The sequence below is a fragment of the Dasypus novemcinctus genome, chromosome 26 (genome assembly GCF_030445035.2).
Source record: "Dasypus novemcinctus isolate mDasNov1 chromosome 26, mDasNov1.1.hap2, whole genome shotgun sequence".
Taxonomy (NCBI): Eukaryota; Metazoa; Chordata; class Mammalia; order Cingulata; family Dasypodidae; genus Dasypus; species Dasypus novemcinctus.
Window position 1 is genome coordinate 6060720 of NC_080698.1, and position 18807 is coordinate 6079526.

Genomic DNA, 18807 nt, shown 5'->3' on the forward strand with positions numbered 1-18807 from the left:
TGAAACTGGAGCCCCGGGGAAAGAGACAGAGCCATTCACCAGATAGTCTACAGTGGACCTTGTGGAGAGAGGCAAAGCCTAGAGAGCCTCATAGTCTACAGCTGAGCTTGTGGAGGGAACAGAGGCACTGAACCCAGAGGAACCCAGGAAGCCTGAACCCTGGCAGACGTCGGCAGCCATCTTGCTCCAACACGTGAAAATAGACTTTGGTGAGGGAAGTAACTTATGCTTAATGGCCTAGTATCTGTAAGCTCCTACTCCAAATAAATACCCTTTATAAAAACCAACCAATTTCTGGTATTTTGCATCAGCACCCCTTTGGCTGACTAGTGCACTGTCCATTCTGATATTCAGTGTCCTTATGTGGATACTCTCAGAACGAATTCCTCTCTGGACTAAGAGAGCTTGCCTACTCCTGTCTTTTCTATTATTAGTCAAGTAGGCACAATGTGATCTATGTTTCCCCCTTTCTTTGGTTGCCAGGAAATTCAAACTTGAGTTTTATTTTCTCTGCAGCAGCTTCTTGTGTTCCAGGTTTTCTGGCATCATTTATTCCTTGACACCCTTTGTTACTAGGATTCTATCTTTTATGCTTTTTTTTTTTAATTTGGGGGGAGATAATTATCATTTGCTACCACAAATCCATTTTTAAAAATCGTGTTATATAGAGAATAGATTTCCCCTTTCAAGTTATCATATCTCTCACAGTACCATACACAACATGTCCTCAACATCTATTGAATGAGCTAGCACATGGTAAGCAAGGGGATAAAATACTCTGTTATGTGGGTGCTTGCAGTTCTTTCTTTATTAATAATGCCTAATCTTAATCTTGAGGAAAGCAAGATCTTAATAAAAAACTTCTGGAATGAGAAATTGAGAACAGGTTTGAGTCTTCTCTTTGCAAGAGCAAACTGAGCTAATTGTGATTGAGTCACCTCTCCAAGCTGGATCTCAGTTTCCCTGTCTATATTTCATTCATTCAATCATTTACTCATTCAGCCAACATCTCCTGAACACCTACTCCATCCCGTACACCAAACTGGGCCCTGGATATGCAGTCCTCGCCTTGGCCCCCAAAGAGTCCAGGTTGTCAGTTGTTGAAGTGAGTGCTAAGTTGTAAGCCTCTGTAATTATGTAGTGGCCTTAGTGTATGCCGCTGGCTGAGTGCAATGCCACAGATGAAGGAGTCTTTGTCTTCTTACCCTTAGGAAGACTTGCTCTTACAGGGCCCATGTTTTGATGATAAACGCCTAGGGCAGGGGAGCCTAAAGGATGAAACACCATCCTGCCCTTGGGGAGGAATGGGAAGTTGCCATTCTTTTGCAAATTATCAAGATTTGGGTTTTTCTTTTTACCCCCAAACTGAGGAGGACTGAGGAGGACAGATAGACTTCTAGTAAAAAAAAAACAAAAAAAAAAAAACAAGGAATTTTCAGAGGTTGTGTAGTGGACAAGAAAAAGAAGAGGCGAGGTGAGGAAATGGCTGGCAAGGGAGAGAAACTCTGAGGAGAAAAAACAAAGTTGTCTGATTGGGAATTTTATTAATTTCTCAAATGAATTATCCAAAAAAACCACTCTGTCCTTCTCCCCCGCCCCCCAGTGAAATCCTTGGGAGACTATTCAATGCTCTTTAATACATAGTAGGGTTTAATATATTAAGGAAACACAAAAAAACCCACATAAGTTGTGAGTTGGGGGAGGGGGTGCCCAGACCACCCACAGACAGCCAGTCATGTCCAGGAAAGGACAAGTGTAGCCCCAAGTCCTGGGGACACCTGAGATGAGGACCCTGCCAAGTATTGCTTCCTTCCCTCTGTCGACCACCATCCTCCCCAACCCACCAGGAGAACCCATTGAGCAAACAAAGCTAAGTTTGTTAGACTTACTGCAGGAAAGGAGAGCACGATCTAGCACCATGGGGAAATTGGGAAGGGCATGCATACGCATGGGGTGGTGATTTTAAGGTGGCCTTGCCAGGCAGTTAACTGGTTGGAGTTGGGCAGAGTTTATGACATGATAGCTTTGGATCGGTGGGCACAGCAAGGCAAGGGATTTGAAGTCTTTAGCCTTTACAAACAAGATATTTCAGTTGTTCACGAGCACGTCTTCCAGGAACAACTGTTTCTTGGGAGCAAGGAGCTGAGTTATTTTTGCCTAGTCCCAGAATTGCTTAACACAAGAGCAGGAAACTATATTGTTTTCCATTCTCTTCTCTCTGGGCTCCACTCTGGTGTTCTTTTTTTCTGCCTTAGAAAGAGTGCCCGCGCCTGGTCCTGACTGGGGGGCAACAACTGGGCCTCTACCCCAGGGACCCAACCATGTCCCCCACTGTCCTCCCGCCCCCCCCACACACACACTGCTGTTTGGGAACAGCCACGTAGAAGAAACACATGTTTTGGCTTGAGTTGCCCATTTACTTTGGGAGGCTCTGCAGCTGTTAGCTGGCCCGGGCTTTTGCTTACTCTCATGAGAATGGTTTCCTGTGAACTAAGGCAATGGTCTTAGGGAAGTCACTGCACTTCTTTACTGCTCATTGGCTAATGTCCAGTCCAGGAGTCAGGTTTATCAGGACTTCTCAAAGAGAGAAATGTCACAGATTCAGCAGCGCTGGTGGTGGAGGACATTTTGCTGGGGAGAGGGGCCTTAAGCTTTCCTTGGACAAATCTTTCCAAACCTCTGTTTCCTCATATGTAAAATGGGTTGATAATAACATACCCTCCTCAAGGGGTCATTATGAGGGTCAAATAGGGAATCCTTATTTAATCTTATTTACTGAAGTAAAGCAGTTAGCTTAAGGCCTAGAAGGTAGTAATGCCATCATTATTTTCAGAAGAGTCCCTGTCCCCCAGATTTTAATAACCACCGAAATAGGAGATCTCTGGTCTGGATTTTTATTGCTGCTAACACACCATTTTAAAACCTAGTGGCTAAAACAACGATCATTGCTCAGTAGCCCGTGGGTTGCCCTGGGCTCCCGCGGTTCCTACCTGGGCTCTCACACAGTTGCCATCAGATGTTGTCTGGGGCAGGAGTCGTGGCCAGGTGCCGCCGGGCTGGCCAGCCAAGATGGCGCACTCTCGAGGCTGGCGGTTGATTCCGGCTGTTGGCTGGGCGCTCAGCTGGGCCTGTCGAATGGAGTGCCCATAAGGGCTTTTCCGTGTGGGCTGGACTTCTCATAGCATGGTAGCTGGGCTCCAGGGCCCAGGCATGGAAGCTTCCAGACTTCTTACAGTCTAAGGGGATGAGTACTGTGAGCTGAGAGGCTCATTGGTGGGGGCAGGGAAGTTTCTGGAGACCAGCTACAGTATTTCTAAGGTTTCTTTAACTCTAACTTTCCACAAATGCATCTTTATAATCTGTTCTCTGTGTTTGGTAATGTACTGGCAGCCCTCAACTATGTTTTCTTCTCATCCTCATAACCATGTTATGAATTCCCACTTTCAAAATAAAGAAACAAAGTTCCCCAGGAGTTAAATAACTTGGCCAGGGACCTTCAACGCCAAGACCAGTATTCTTATCCTAGTGCTTTGTAAATCAAGAACCCGTATGCTGCCGAGCATTTAGACCCTGCCCACTGCTCCTTGCTTGAGGTCAGACGCCTACGAAGAGGCTGAAAATACACTTGCCAGTGAAACAAAGGTCTTTCTTTGAGAGCTCATCGAAAGAAAGGCTTGACTCGCTGTATTAATTAGCCAAAGGGATGCTGATGCAAAATACCAGAAATCTCCTGGGCATTATACAGGGCATTTATTCAGGGAAGGCGCTTACAGATACCAGGCCATAAAGCATAAGTTACTTCCCTCACCAAAGTCTATTTGGAGCAAGATGGCTGCTGACATCTGCGAGGGTTCAGGCTTCCTAGGTTCCTATGTTCCTGGGGCTTGCCCTTCTCTGGGTTCAAGGTTCCTTCCTTCCTGGGGCTGGCTTCTCTTTCCTCTGGGTGCTGACTTCCTGGGTCTTCAGCCTCAAGCTCTAACATCAGAAATCCCCAATTCTGCCCTTCGCCATGCCTTTTATCTGCGAGTCTCCACCCACCAAGGGGCGGGAACGCAACGCCCTAATCATAATGCAGTCATGCCCAGGTACAGATCAGATTACAAACATAATCCAGTATTTCTTTTTGGAATTTATCAATTATATCAAACTGCTACAGTCGCTTATTCTGGTGTGTTAGAACGGGAGAATGCGAACACATTTTCATTTGCTGACTATGCACAAAAGAGGCAAAAAACCTCTCCCTGAATGGTTGTCTTGGAGAAGTGTAAACCAAAGCATGCTCGAGCAGTTTTCCAGCTTCCTCTTTGTTGCAGACACGGACTGGCATCGGGCTTTGCTGGGTCACAATGTATTTACAGTCGTGTCGTCACAGAGGCAGATCGTGACAGCAGAACAGGCTCAGCAGTCATCTTTTCCACAATTAAAACATACAGCACCTCCGACCCATCCCACTGAGCAATCAGCTGCACACACAAACGGTATCAATTAAACTCTCCCCTAAAAGACTCTTCCATAGAGAAACTTACGAGAACGAAGTGGCACGGCGACAGAAGTGATGACTTGTTTACTTGTTTACTACTTAACTTGTTTACTAGGAAGCAGTGCCTTTCCCAGGGCACTGTGGGAGCTTGCCGGGCCTATTTTGTTAGGACCCGGAACCCTGCTTAGATGGGAGGGGAAATCCTGGAGGCTTGGAGTTTCCTCTTTTAGCCTTCAGCAAACACCTGCTGATCTGACCAGCACATTACAGTGTAGAAAGCTCTTTGCCACAGTCCCTCATGTGACTCCCCAGAGGCCCTGCAAGCTACGTAGTCCTCTCAGCTTTACGGGCAAGGGAAAGCAGGTGGAAAGAGAGGGTAACTGGCTCAAGGAAATGCAGTTAGTGAAGAGAAAAACTAGAACGAGAACAATTGTCTTTTGCCCAGAAATGGCAGCCTGTGCGGCTCTCCTTCCACCTCCCTGCAATGTACTGTCATCATGGCGGGGTATCCCCTGCACTTTGAGGACTCTGCATTGCGCCTGGGGAAGCGCCATGAAGCTGCTCTGCCTTCTGCCTTCCACTCGTCCTGGGCTCTGCCTGCCTCCCCAGTGGCGCTACCTTAGCCAGCTCTCTCCAGCTCCTGGGTTTTAGGCTCAGTATGTTGCAGAGCACAAGTCGTAACCAAGAAACCTGCTTTTTCCTTCCAACCCCGAGTCTTTCAAAAACATAGTCCCAGCATATAATGAGGAGGCCCTTTGACACATCTTGCCAGTTTTGCAGGTGATTCATAGACCCTCACTTAGGTCGCCCAGGGACTACGCGGGGGTTCCACGCAGTTAAAAATACCTGCTCCGCGGGAAGGTGGCACAGATGGGTTGCATGAGCTCAGCCCGCTGCTCCAGGGACTTGCAGCTGTGTGGGCTGAGCCGGCAGTGGGCGGGCTCATGCTGGGCTTCCTTTGGGCCTCAGGTCTGTTATCAAACTGTTGGAATTGCCAGAAACTTCCCAAATAGCCACAGAGCCAAGGCACCACTCCTCACCTGTCTTGAAGACCAAAATGATTAAAGCATCTGAAGCCAAGTCACTTGTTCATAGCAAAACGTCATTTTCTACCTATTCCAAGGGCAGGAGGAGGTCAAATATGGGAGCAAGTTGTTCATCCTACTTGACATCTGATTTCCATGCCCAGAGAAATCCCTGTGCTGAAGGAGAAGGGCATAGCTGTAGCGGCTTCATCTGCCCCTTCTGTGCTCGGCTCCCACTGTCCATGCCCTCTGTCTTGGACGCTCGTGCCCAAGGGTGCCCACTAACATCACCCCTCAGCTCAGCCTGGTCCTTATTTTCCAACTGTCTCTTCATCCAGGAAACAGCTTCCTTCACTGTCTCAAGACCCATGCCATGGACTGCACGGTCCATTCTTTAATGCTAGCTGGAACCTCTAACATAACCGGTCGCACGTTCCTCACCAAGGTTCTGTAGCTGGCAACTACTTCTGGTCCCAGTTTCGGTATCTGCCAGGTATCTGACGGTGAGAAGTTGACCCAGGTTAATTAGGTAGGACAGGAATTTATTAAAAGCACATTAACACATCTCACAGAAGTGTTAGGAGGGCTGGGGAATCACACTCAAGAACAAGCTTCTGGAAACAGTACCCGGAATCACACTGCAGAGCTGACGCGCGAGGACGCTGTCACTGGCATTGGAAGACCCTCTCCACCCTCCTAATGTTGTTTCTTTGCCGGGAAGTGACCTTGCACCTGCCGCTGACCCTGGAAGCAGACGCTTTGTGGACGATTCTGCATGTATCCTCTAGGTCCCCTGCCTGCGTCCCGGCAGCAGAGGAGGTGGGGGAGCTGAGTTTTCTGGGTCCTACCCTGTTTAGGTGGAATCATAAGGCTGGTTATTCCCCAATAACCAGTGGTGTTCAAAAGGGACAGGAAGCCAGAGCCCTAGCAGGCGTGGTGACACACCCAAGTCACCACGAGCAGTGATGATGGTGATAATGACCATTGCCCTGGCTGTGCTGAGCTCCTACCATGCAGCAAAGACCTAGCTTGTTCATACCCCACCTCATCCTCACGCTGATTCTGTGAAGTGGTTACGATTATCTCCATGGCATCGGTGAGGCGTCCGCGGCGGGAGAGGTTAACTCACGGCCAACTCACGGTCACGGTGCAAGTGGAGGAGACAGGCGTGAGATCCAGCCCGATTCCAAAGCCAGTTGCCCTCCACCCTGCGCGCCGCCCCCAATCAGCACGCGGAGCCTCTCGGGCCTTCTAGCCTCGCGTCAGCCCCTGCGCCGAGGCGGGAGGCAGGACTTGGACTGAGGAGTGAATCTCAGGCTTCGAGGTTGGTGAGGGGCGGTTGGAGTCCAGATGCCTGCCCCATTCCCCCAGAGAGCTGCCCATGCAGGAGGTCTGGAGGGGCCCGAGACTCTGCATTCTGGTCTGGGACCCCGCACTGAGCAGCACTAGGTCAAAGGAGTCCACGTGCAGAGCCAGCGTCTCCCCCAGCGACACCTTTACAAGGACATCTGGAAGTAGCAGATGGCTGCCTGGAGAGCCACCGCTCTCTCCTGCCAAAGGCTGACAGGGAAGCGCAAAGTCAGGGGTGTGATCGAGGGAGAGAAGAGGCAAAAAAAGGACAGCTGACTAATCTCCTTGTCGAAGAGCCACCGGCTGCCAGAGAGAGAAACCTGGGGCTGGGTTTGGTGAGCTCTTCCCTCGGCCTGAAGCCGCCCAGTCCCTTGTTCTCAGGTAGCCCTGTGCGTTAGTTTCCTGGGGCTGCTAAAGCGAGAGGCTTCAAACAACAAAGATGCATTCTTTCCCGGAAGTCTGACGTCCGGCTGGGCCCGCCCTGTGTCTCCCATCTTCTGGTGGCCCCCGGTCTTCCTGGTCTGTGGCAACACAGCCCCAAGGTCGGCCTTGCCTCCGCACGGCTGCCTTCTCCGGGTGCGGTCTCCGCGTCTCCACGTCCGTGCGTCCATGTCCGGTGAAAGGACAGCAGTCCTGTTGGGTTTAGGGCTGACATCATCTAACTAATGACACCTGCAAAGACTCCACTCCAAGTCAGGGCACCTGCTGAGCTCTGACCAGCGTTTGGGGGACACTGATCAACCCGTGATACCTGGTAAGCAAGAGTTGTCGTGGCAACAGATGTTAACAGCACGCCCGGCTAAGCGGCACCACCAGGGACTAGGGTGCCCTCAGGACAGGACTCCACTCCCGGGCCTGGCCTGAGTGGCCGCCTGGCATCACAGCCACGCCTGAGCCAAGGAGTTGGCCTGAGGGCTGCAGTGACCCCATGACCAGGCGCGGGTCACACGGCCAACCCAGGCTTAGTCCCACCTGAGAGTGCTCTGGCGGGGTTTGCCTCCTACTTCTACCCTGTAGGTCAAGGCTGTGGACACATGTGGAGTTGATATGGGGCTGGAGGGAAAAAAGGAAAACAAAAGAGAGGCCTCGCAAGGGCCCATGATTCTTGCTGATAGATGTGGGATATGAGCAACTTAATCATGAGTGCACAATGTCCTAAAAAACAATGAAAGAGAAGAAAGTTGCCCACCATTTCCCTTATGCAACTGACTCCTCTTATCCGGCTTCAGAATTACTATAGGGAAGATGAGAAGGCAGTCGTTTCTGCGGAAGCTGGGAAAGGACGGTGTAGGCTACCTACCTGCTTTTTTACAAATGCGGGGTTAGGCGCTTTATCTGGGGTGGCCCTGCGTGGGTCTTCTCCCTGGGTGCTGCCACTGACCGCAGGCCAGACGGGCACAGGCTGTGACCCCTAGTCTTTTGTTGGGTCTCGTGAACGTGGGCGCCTCAGGCTTGGGCTAGAAGCTAACTAAAGTTCCCTGTTCCCTTAGTAGAGATGAAGATGGGGTTCTGACCCCAGCCCAATCTCCCCGCTTGCGAGTTGCATTAGTTAGGAGAAGCAAGCACACCTCGCCAAGGCGAGCACCGACATTATTCTCCCCAGGGGCAAGTCCAGTACGATCGGCATGAAGAGAGTCCCTTCCTGTCCTTCGCGTGGCCGGCACACCTGTGGCGCAATTGTGTGAAGGATCGTTTGACTTTTTCTGACCCCACCAGGGTTGCCAAAGTGGCTGCCAATGGCTGCTCCCTCAGACACCCGTGTGGGTGGTACCAGCTCTGATCAGAGTCCTTTTGATTCTAGTTTCACCCTGACACAGCGGCTGGTACTTAGATTTACTTTATACATAGTCCCCCAACACCATTCTTATTTACGGTTGTGTTGGCATTGATCCCACTAAATCACTCTGCTTTCTCCCCATCAACTCTTTCCCTTATCCTTTCTCCCTTCCCTGTTGTTTTATTTATGATCTCGTTTTTGTAGCTTGAGTATTTCTTTGTGATTTATATGTGCATATATATAATCCTTTGTAATTATGAAGTGGATGAGCTCCTTGGTGATAGAGTCTTGAGAAATTCCTTTCAGAGAAGGACAAGAAATATAAAGTCTCTCTCTTGGTCCCACCAAGGAGCTGTGGTGCTGCTGACATCAGTAGAGCCGCGATCAGAAAGTACTAAACAGCCAAGACTACTGCTCCAAACGGCTTCCATGTGGGAGGCAAGGCAATTAAAAGCTAGACATGCTCCAGTCTTTTAGGGCTGTCTAGGTGATAAAGATGCTGCCAACACGTCCCAGGAGGATTCTGTCAGCTTTTGCTGCAACAACACAATTCTCGGGTCCACAAAGGAAACACATCTTTTCATCAAGTCCCGACGTCAAACAGGAGAGGAGTATCGCTGGGAGCAGGGAGAATGGAGAGAGAGAGCAAATGCAGCCGGCAACTGCGTGTCTAAAGGACAGCCAAGGAGAGAGACCCATTAAAATGGGATCCTGTGGCAGAACTTATTTTTAACCAGTCTCTAGGTGGAAAAACAATGAACTGCGGTCGGAGGGCTCCACGGGCCGCCTTCATAAAGTCTGAAGGACCGTTCAGTACGCTCTGGGCCGGCGGCCTAGAGCTGCTCGTCATCGCCCGGAACGTTTTGCCGAGCCTCTTTTACGTACAGGAACGTTGCCGTGTGCTTCACGTACGCCCTCTCACCCTGACAGTTAGGTGTTATTATTATCGTCATTTTGCCGAAGGCGGGAGTGGTCTCACAAACGTTAAGGAACGTGACCGAAGCGCCACGGCGGCCAGTGACGGATTCAGACGGAGGCTGCCTCCTCAGTCCGCAGCGCCCCGACCTCCCACCCACCCCGGCTGACGTCTGCTCTAAGGCGCTTCACTGCGCAGACGCCAGCCTCCTTACCCAGGGGCGCCCTCGGGGGTCCCCCAAGCAGCGCGGCTCCGGGGTGGCGGGCGCCGGGTTCGGGAGGCGCGGCGGTCGGGGCTCGCACCCACCCACCATCCGCGCCAGGTCTCCAAGCAGCTGTGCTGGGCCCCGGGGCCTCAGAGAGTCTAGTCGAGTCGGCTTCCTCAGGCTCTGCGCCTGTCGTTTCAGTCAGGCTCCAAACCCGGGCCAAGGGGGGAGCCGGGAGCCCACCCATGCCCCGGGCCCTGTCGAGCTTCTCTCCACCCCTCACAGCCCCAGCCGCCAGCCCCTCAGCCGAGCAGGACTCACTCACACGAACGCCTGCGGCAATCCGCCCAGCGCCAGTTTTTCCTCCAGCTACGCACAGACTCATGCCCAGAGGCGTTTTTGTTTCTTTGTTTTGTAAACTTAGGATCATGCCGTATGTATAGTTTAATATTCCCTTCTCACAGAAGCATTTTATTGTGAACATTTTCCCATATCATCAAATATTCCTTAGAGACATAGTTTTAGTACTTCCGGGCCTTTGTGTCTTCTGCATGAATGAGTGTAATTTACTAACCCTTTCCTTGGGGCTGAACAGTGCGTCCTCCCGCTTTGCTGTCGTTCCAGGGAACAGCCTTTGCACTTTCCCTGGGACCAAAGTCTCAGCAGGGACTAGTAGGTATCAGGATAGGAACGTTTTAGAATATCTTGGTAAGTGTTGCTACACTGCTTTCTGGAATGCTTATAGCAGTTTATAGTTCCAACAGAAGGTAAGTGTCCAGCTCACCTAGCCATTGCCAGCACTGATACTGTATTTTTAAAGAAGTTTTGACAATTGTGTAGGCAAGAGGGGTATCTTGCCTTTGCTTTCATTTGCCTTTCCCAAAGTGAGGCTGCATATATTTTCATATGCTCATTATCATTTGTATGTTTTCCTTTGGGTCCTGTTGATTGTGAGCATTGTTCATTTTGTCCACTCCTCTTTTTCACTGTTAGTGTTTTCTTACTGATTTTAGAAGGGTAAATTATATATTGGAGACATTATCCACTCGGATAACATTTAAACCAATAATTTCGTCTGACTTTGTCACGTATCTTTTAATTCGGTATATGTATTTTAACAGATGTAAGTCAGAAATGTTTATGTAGCCAAACGTTTTGGTCTCTTGCTTCATGGTCCTTTTTTCCCACTGATTTTACGCTTAGAAGTTTCTTCTAATTGACAGTGATTGTAAAAACATCTGAAGGAAAGGCAGTGAAGACAGTTCAAGAGAAAGAAATGAAGAGCAAGTGAGAGGAACTCTGCACGACCCGAGCTGAAGGCCAGCCAGGGCACTTCCGAGACGGTGCTGTGAGGAGCTGGGAGACCCTCTGCTGGAAGACACAGCTTCTAGGCTGTCAGAGCTGGCGACGCCGTCCTCAGATCTGCCTCCGCGTCCAAGACTAAGGAAGTACGAGGAGCAACGTGGAGCAGGGGAGCCTGGGGACACAGAGGCCCTGGGTCCCGGCTCAGAAAGGGGCATCAGGGCGAGACCCCGGGGCCCCACAAAGGGCACGGAGCGTGTTAACAGCGCCACGCCAGCACTGGATTCGAGTTTCAACCAACGTCCCATGGTTCCGTGAGGCATCAGCCTCGGGGGAGACTGGTGGGCATTCGGGGTCTCGCTGGCCTTTTCTCAACAATCCGAAACTGTCCTAAAATGAGAAGTTTCCTGGAAGGGGGTGGGGCCGAGGGGAGGGGGAGGGGCCCTGGCAGGAGCTCAGCGGACGCGGGGCTGCTGCGCCCGAGACCACACAGAGCTGGGCCGGGAAGGGTTAGCCTGGGTGGAAGCGCCTGACCCAGACGCGGAGGTGAGCCCCCCGGGCCCCTGCGAGGCTCCCCTCTCCTTCCTGCCAGGCCGACGTGGACAAGGAGCTCGACGCCTTCCGGAGTCGTTTGCTGGGGGCTCCCGGAGACAGCGGGCAGCCCAGGTGCCTCCAGGGCACCTGCAGGTCTTGTCACGGGTGTGGCCCGCCGGGCTGCAGCCCCGGGAACTCAGCCAAGGTCCAGGCCAGCCTCGCTCGGGGCCAGGGAGGGGACCACAGCGGCTCCCTGTTCCCCACTGACCCCCACAAAACCAAGAACGCTGGGGGCGGGGAGGGGCCCAGACAAATTCTCTTCATTTCAGGTCAGCCGCACAGCTTCTACTGAAGGCCCGGAAGCTTCTGGACTGCAGTCGCCCCAAGGCCTGGGGCCCCAGGAGCACAGCAGACTGTGCATTGGATGAGAGGAATGAATTCAGGTGGGCTTCGTGGAGGAGGGGGCATTTGTGAGCTGGGGTCTCAATGACTCACTTAGCCTAAGTCCACCCCAGCCCTCTCTGTCTCCTTGCAAGTCCTCCCCAGATGGGGACGTTTTATTAAATAGGCTCCCCCACACATTCTGTCCCTTGTCCACTGCATTCCTGCCACTTAGCTGGTCGGCAAGGCCCCTCCCTGGCCTGGGGGCTGGGGTCAGAGTCCAAGTGGCATGAGTGCGGTGGGAGAAGGGTCAAGGCATTTGGCTTGGGCCCCAGAGGGCCCAGGTCTCTTTCCATGAAGCAGGAAAGGCTCGAGGGCCCTCCCTGTCCTGGCGCCCCGTTCAATTCCGATGCAGGGCTGGTCTGGAAGGGGGGAGAGGGGAGTTGACCGTCCTTGTTCCCTTCCTCCCACCCTGGTCCCACAACACCTACCCTGGAGGTAGAGAGGCACTCCAGCCCAAGGGACCGTCTGCCCCTTGCAAGAAGCCAGACGCTGGCGAAGCTGCTGCTGCTGCTGACGGCGCACGGCTGCCTGTCCACAGAGCCCAGGCCGGGGCGGCCCCGCGCAGCTGGCAGCTGGCACGCTGCGCCCCTGATTGGGAGAAGGTCCAGGACCTCCCAGCCCATCGCACGCTTTCTCAGGAGCTGGGAGCAGCTGCAGGAGGAGAGCGCTCGCGAGTGCTTTGGGGAACAGGTGACTTTTATGCCCCCATCAGAAGTCGCCTTGGCGATCTTAGGAGGCCTTGACTGTGGGTACCGCACAGGCCCCAAAATTGGTCTCGGGAGGAGCTAGGAAAGTGACAGTGAGCAACCCGGCTTTTTCAACAGAGGCTCTAATGAGGCAGAGCTGGCTGTCGTGGGAGGAATTGCTTCCCATGATAAGAACCGTTACCTGGGGCAGAAATAGAAGGCACCTCAGCTGAACTTCCACGGGCAGGGAATTCCAGGGTTTGCAGGGGCTCTTAAAACAAGGGGTCCTGGGAGCTTGAATTGAAATTCACACCAACATAATTCTCGTGGGGCCGTGTTGGTGCAGGTGTGGACTTAGGAAGGGGTCTGTGGTTCTCACCTGACTGGCAAGGGGGTCCATGGGACAAAAAAGGTTAAGAGCCCCTGGTTTAGGGTTTGAAGTCTCTAATCCCCAATCATGCCACCAGAACTGGATTCAAAATTGTCCCTTGAGGGAGCCGATGTAGCTCAGTGGTTGAGTACCCGCCTCCCACAGACAAGGTCCTGGGTTCAATCCTTGGTACCTCTTGAAAAAGAAAGTGTCCTTTGAGGATCTATCAGGGGCACAGGAATGTTCTCAGTCTTGATTGTGGAGATGGTCACACAAATGCAAATAACTCCACAGGAAGCCATGGAGTTACAGGGTTGGTTTCACTGTGTGTCAATCATGCCTCAATCTAAACGCAGGCAAAACATGTGTGCCGTGTCCCAGGGCCCCTCAAGTTTGCTCTCCTCGCCCAGGCCTGGGCAGGCCCTGTGTGGTGTGACAGGAACCCCATGTCCTGTCAGCAGCTCCTGAGGTTCCTTGGACAATTTTTAAAAAGGGGGGAGAAGGAGGAGAAAGAAACACCAAAACAGGGTTATAAAAACTGAGAGCGCTCTAGAGCGGTGGTTTCCAACCCCCCGGGAGCTTTCCCAGCCTTAAGCCCCTGAAAGAGAATCTCGGGGGCTGGGACCCCTCAGGAGTTTTACCCTCCCCCGCCCCCAGTGCTTGCCGTGTGGGAGCAGACGGGGCACGGCTGCTTTAACGTCAGGGCGAGGGGCCGCGCTTTCAATCCTTCAGCCTTCATCTTTGGAGAGGGTGTCAAACGGTCACATTTGGGGCTCTGGGCTCCCCCATCCTCACCCCCAAGGGTGCTATGTCCTCAGATTTCCTATTTGCCTTTCTGCTATGGTGGGACGGTCAGTAGTGTCGACTGAGAAAGTACAGGCCGAGCTGCAAGAAGCAGCATCTATGTGGGGTCTTATTTCGGAGACACACATTCAACCCAAACTGTGTCCCCGCTTGGGGCTTCCAAGTAGGGGATGTTAAAGAAAAAGAGGATCCTGTAAGTCTTTGTAAAGAGTTACGATGGGCAGATGTGTGGGGCCTTTCAAACGTCCTGCAGGTTAGCTTGCTGATTTCCTTACCTTGCAGTTTCCTGCATCCAGGTGTCCCCGAAACATCGTTGCTCTTGGTTTCGCACATCCTGGCGATCTGTGACACCTAGCCCAGACGCGTGTAAGAGGAGCCACTCGCTGCCTTTTGAAATCCCTTAGCCATAGTGACGCCATTTTGTTTTGTCTTTTCTCCGTAGGCTCCTCCCCCTCCCACCCCATTAGGAGTTTGGAACTTTAGGCCCAGTTTTAGGCTCGGCCCTCGCTTGGAATCTGCCACCCGTCACGTGATGCTCCCCACTCCTCGCTTGTGAGGTGCGTACATATTGTGTCCACAGAGGAAGGACGATGGAAGCTGTCAAGACCCACCATGGGCCCGGGCCAAGCGCTCAGGCTCCTTGGCCTCAGACTTCTCCTCAGCTAGACGAGGGGGGCAGATGGAGGACGTTGACGAACGCGGGTGGAGACCGAAGCCTTCAAGCCTTAGTGAATTTTTCCCGACAGTTCCCTGGGGGTGGACCTCATGCCCTTCCTTTCAGGATTTCCCACAAGAGTCGCTGTGATGATGTTCTCACACAAACTCCCAACTGTTGTTTGCCACATTAATCATTTTGAAAACGTTCTTTCTTGTAGGGAAAAGGACTGAGCCATTTTCGGGCTGGGAAACTTTCCGGATCCCAGGAGCAAGCCAGTGGGTTAAATCAGAGCTGCGAGCAGGACTCTGAAGCAGCCGCTGCTTCCTGTGGGAGGTTCCAAGGTGGCCCAGATGCTAAGAGCGCCCGTCCTGAAGGGAACGCCGTGGCCGAGGCCTTGCCTGCCGGGGGAGCACTCGGTAAGCCCTGCCCTCTGCGCGTCCTGTACCCAGCGCCGCGTTGTTCTGTTTCTTGTGGAGCGCTGACAGGGTGAGAGGTGGTCCTCTCTGGAAGCTAGGGAGGCTCTACAAGGAACTATGCTGTATTTTGAAGCTTTTTCCAGAACTGATTGGATTGTGGTACTTTTCTTTAAAGGGCCCTTCTTGAGTGTTGGCAAAGTCATCAGATTACCAGGAAAAGTGATGGCAAGGACATGGCTTCTCTGCGCTCATTGGATGGCCCCCACCCCCCTTGCAGCCCGAAGGGAGGCTGTCAGAACCTTCTCCAGCCGGTGCCCTGGGCATCCCGCCCTGGGGAAGTGGCTTCCATTGAAGGGCTTTGAGTCCATGGTGTGTATTACACTTGGTAGAGTTGCTCACTTGGTATTCCTGGGGCTCGTGTACTCCAGGGCCAGGACACCCCACTTCTGCGGCTCTGCCCTGCCCTGTGCCCTCCCGCAACACCAGAGTCGTGACTTGGTGTCAGATGGGAAGCTATTTGCCCCCTGTATCTTCAGTATAGCCCCACGGTATTGAAGACAGGCATTGTGGTGGAGGGAAGGAGGGGCCTGGATCGAGAGGATGTGGGTCAAGTTCCAGTGTGGACGTGGGTGTTCCTGGGTGGACCGTGAGGCACCATGGGCAAGTCACATGTTCTCTGAGAAGGAAGCCATCTGTGGGCCCACAGTTTAATAACAGTAAGCACTAAGGCTGTTTCTGTTAAAATTATTCCTCCGCTGTCTGCAGGAAGTTCCTGCCCAAGAAGATGAAATTACAAATTCATGAACTTCCTGAAAATCTATTTTCCTGAACAATAAACTACTCAACTAGCCTTCATCAAAGTAAATAGCCTCTTTCTCAAAAAAACATATTGCTCAGCAGGGTTTATTGAAGGATCATTTACTCTTACATTATTTCTTTGAATATTCTTTTCAGTTCCTCTCGTGCTCTCTCCCTCCTCCTTCTGGCACTCCAATTATACATACATTGGTGCACTTGGTCATGTCCCACATTTCTCTTTATTGCTTTTTTCCTCTGTTCTTCATATTGTGTAAGCAATATTTATCTATCCTCAAATTCGCTAATCCTTTTTTCTGCCAGTTCAAATCTACAGTTGAGCCCCTCTAGTGAATTTTTTATTTCACTTATTGTACTTTTCAACTTCAGAATTTCCAGTTATTTCTTTCTAAAATAATTTTTATCTCTTTATTGATATTCTTATTTGATGCAACAATGTCATCATACTTTACTTCTTTAATCAATCTCTTCTTTAGTTTTGTGAACATATTTATAATAGCCATTTAAGTCTTTTTCCGTGAAATCTGACATCTGGTGGCTCTCACAGGTAGTTTTTGTTGTCTCCTTTTTTCCAATGAATAGGTCACACTTTCTTGTTTCTTAGCATGCCTCTAATTGTAAACTCTGAATACTGACACCTCCTCTGAATACTAATTGTAATTGTAATTTACAATTTACTAATTGTAAACTCTGAATACTGACACCTCCTCCTTTGGGACTTGTTATTATTATTTGATTGCTTATTTTTTAGTGACTGGCTGGACTATTTTAGTGAAGTCCCTTCGCCCCCAACAGTGTTAAGTCTTTGATGTTGCTCCTCAGGGAGGTGCAGATTTGGGTATGTCCACAGTCACTCTGGGATGACAGTGATTTTGGTCTGCCTCTTTCTTTTTTCCCTGGCCACACCCAGCTGTTAAACTCTGTAATTGTTAGCTGATTGCTCTATTATTTTCATAATGCCCTACACATAATTTGCTCTGCAAACTAATCTATTCAAATTGTGGCTCCTTTGAAGGAATATTTCTAAGGTCCCTGTTCAATATTTGTTCTGACTCCAAGAGGGCCCCTGCCAGCTCTTATTCCCCAGTTCTCATCTGCAAACTAACAGAATCTAGTTAGTCTAGGCAGAATCATCTTTAATCTATGAATCTCTTTCCAATTGTCTTTCACTACATCTTTATTTTTCCTGAGAACATCCTTAGGCTTGAACTTCTCCATGCTCTGTTTCAAATGAGGTTGGTTCCTTAGAGAGGAGCTTAGGAGCTAACTTCTCTCTAAGTAACACCCTCACTCTAGGAGATGAGTATCTGGGTGGCGGTCTTAGGGCCTCTTGGCTTGCCTTTCTTGCTGTGGAACCAACACCTCATGAACCAGCAGAAGAAATATGGGGACCCCAGTAGTCTCCATGTGCCATGCCCAAGGTAGAACATCCATTCCATGAATGGGGGCTGGATCCAAAAAGGGAGCCCTCATCTCTTCATCTGGACTTACCCTCAGCCACAGACAGCTGAGGACAGGATGGGAAATGCTTAACTCCTCCCCAGAAGACCCTCTGACTAAACGGGGAGAGGGAGCCCTGTGCTCTTGAGTGCAGCTGTCTGGGGTAGAGAGGGGAAGGGGAGCTACCACAGACTCCCAATGGTTATTACCTTTCTTACTGAATTCCCATTTCTTAAATAGATGCTTTTTCATTTGCAGCTCACCTGCAGGACCATTTCCAGATGCTTAATTTTTGTAAAAATATTTTTCACTAGTTTCATTGGGAAGGAGGTCAATGGAGCACCTCACACTGTCATGCCAGAAGTTGATCATGTGACTGTTTACTCTTAAGGTTCATTTAAAACCTTCCCTTATTGTGTCCACCAATCTTCAACTGTTATATCAAGAACTCAGTCCATCCCAACAAGCTCCCTTGCTCTTTGAAGATCTGCATAAAACCTGATCCCTAAAGTCTAGTTTCAAATTCTTTTGTTTTAAGCTTTTTTCTGTTCATTACAATGATTTTGGAGGAGATCAAAAGTGTCTCTTTACAGAATGTTCTAGATTTTATAGAATATTATAAAAGTTTATAGATTTTGTGAGATTGTTTCTTCTGGTGTCATTTGTTTCTCTTTCTTGTAAAGCAGAAGTTAGGGCTAAAGTCATGACTAGGACAATTAAATAATTTTTGTCAAGAGAACTTCACATATTTTTTAGTACTCCTTTTTTTTTCTAACAAAACCAATGCATTGTAGAAAATTTTAAGGAAATAAAAATTACCTATAATCCTACCATAACATCTATGATGGTTAGGCTATTGTGTCAACTGAACTAAGTAATTGGGCCCAGTTGTTTGGCCAAGAAAGCACTGGGCTAACTGTAATACAAGGGCATTTATGGACTTTAATCACCATTGACTTTACTGCAGTGATAAATCATAGATAGCTGGTTATAATTACATTGATCAGGGAGATTGCCATCAGCAAGAGTGACATTTAACCCAATCAGTTGAATGCCTTAAAAGGGGAAGTGATTCCAGCATTGAGAGAGAATTTCCTAGCTTGTCTTTGGCCAGCCAACATCTCCCAGAACTCATCAAGAACCTTCATTGGACTTTTGTTGGAGCCCTGGTTGCAGCCTGCCTGCGGAACCTGGACTTGTACATCCCCGCAGCTGCATGAGAGACTCTGATAAAATCGCATACTATTGACAGATATCTCTTGTTGATTCTGTTTCCCTAGAGAACCCTGACTAATACACCATCTGTAGCAGTTTGATATTATTGATGAATTCCAAAAAGAAATGTTGCTTTATGTTTGTAATCTGATCTGTACCTGGGCATGATTGTTTTATGATTAGGGCACCCACCAAAGGATGGGGACTCACATATAAAAGGCATTACAGGGAAATGGACTTGGCCCAGTGGTTAGGGCTTCCGTCTACCACATGGGAGGTCCACGGTTCAAACCCCGGGCCTCCTTGACCCGTGTGGAGCTGGCCCATGCACAGTGCTGATGAGCGCAAGGGGTGCCCTGCCATGCAGGG

General features: G+C 50.3%; 1 long non-coding RNA gene across 1 annotated transcript in view; it reads left to right on the forward strand.

Annotated features, from left to right (window-relative positions):
- LOC101436443 (uncharacterized) overlaps nucleotides 1-18565 on the forward strand; it is a 59964-nt gene extending 41399 nt beyond the window's left edge. The window contains exons 3-8 of the long non-coding RNA XR_011647513.1: nucleotides 10977-11201; nucleotides 11919-12032; nucleotides 14336-14450; nucleotides 14769-14967; nucleotides 15143-15336; nucleotides 17482-18565. This is a non-coding gene — a long non-coding RNA (uncharacterized lncRNA). The remainder of the gene's footprint in view (nucleotides 1-10976; nucleotides 11202-11918; nucleotides 12033-14335; nucleotides 14451-14768; nucleotides 14968-15142; nucleotides 15337-17481) is intronic.
- The last annotated feature ends 242 nt before the right edge of the window (nucleotides 18566-18807 follow it).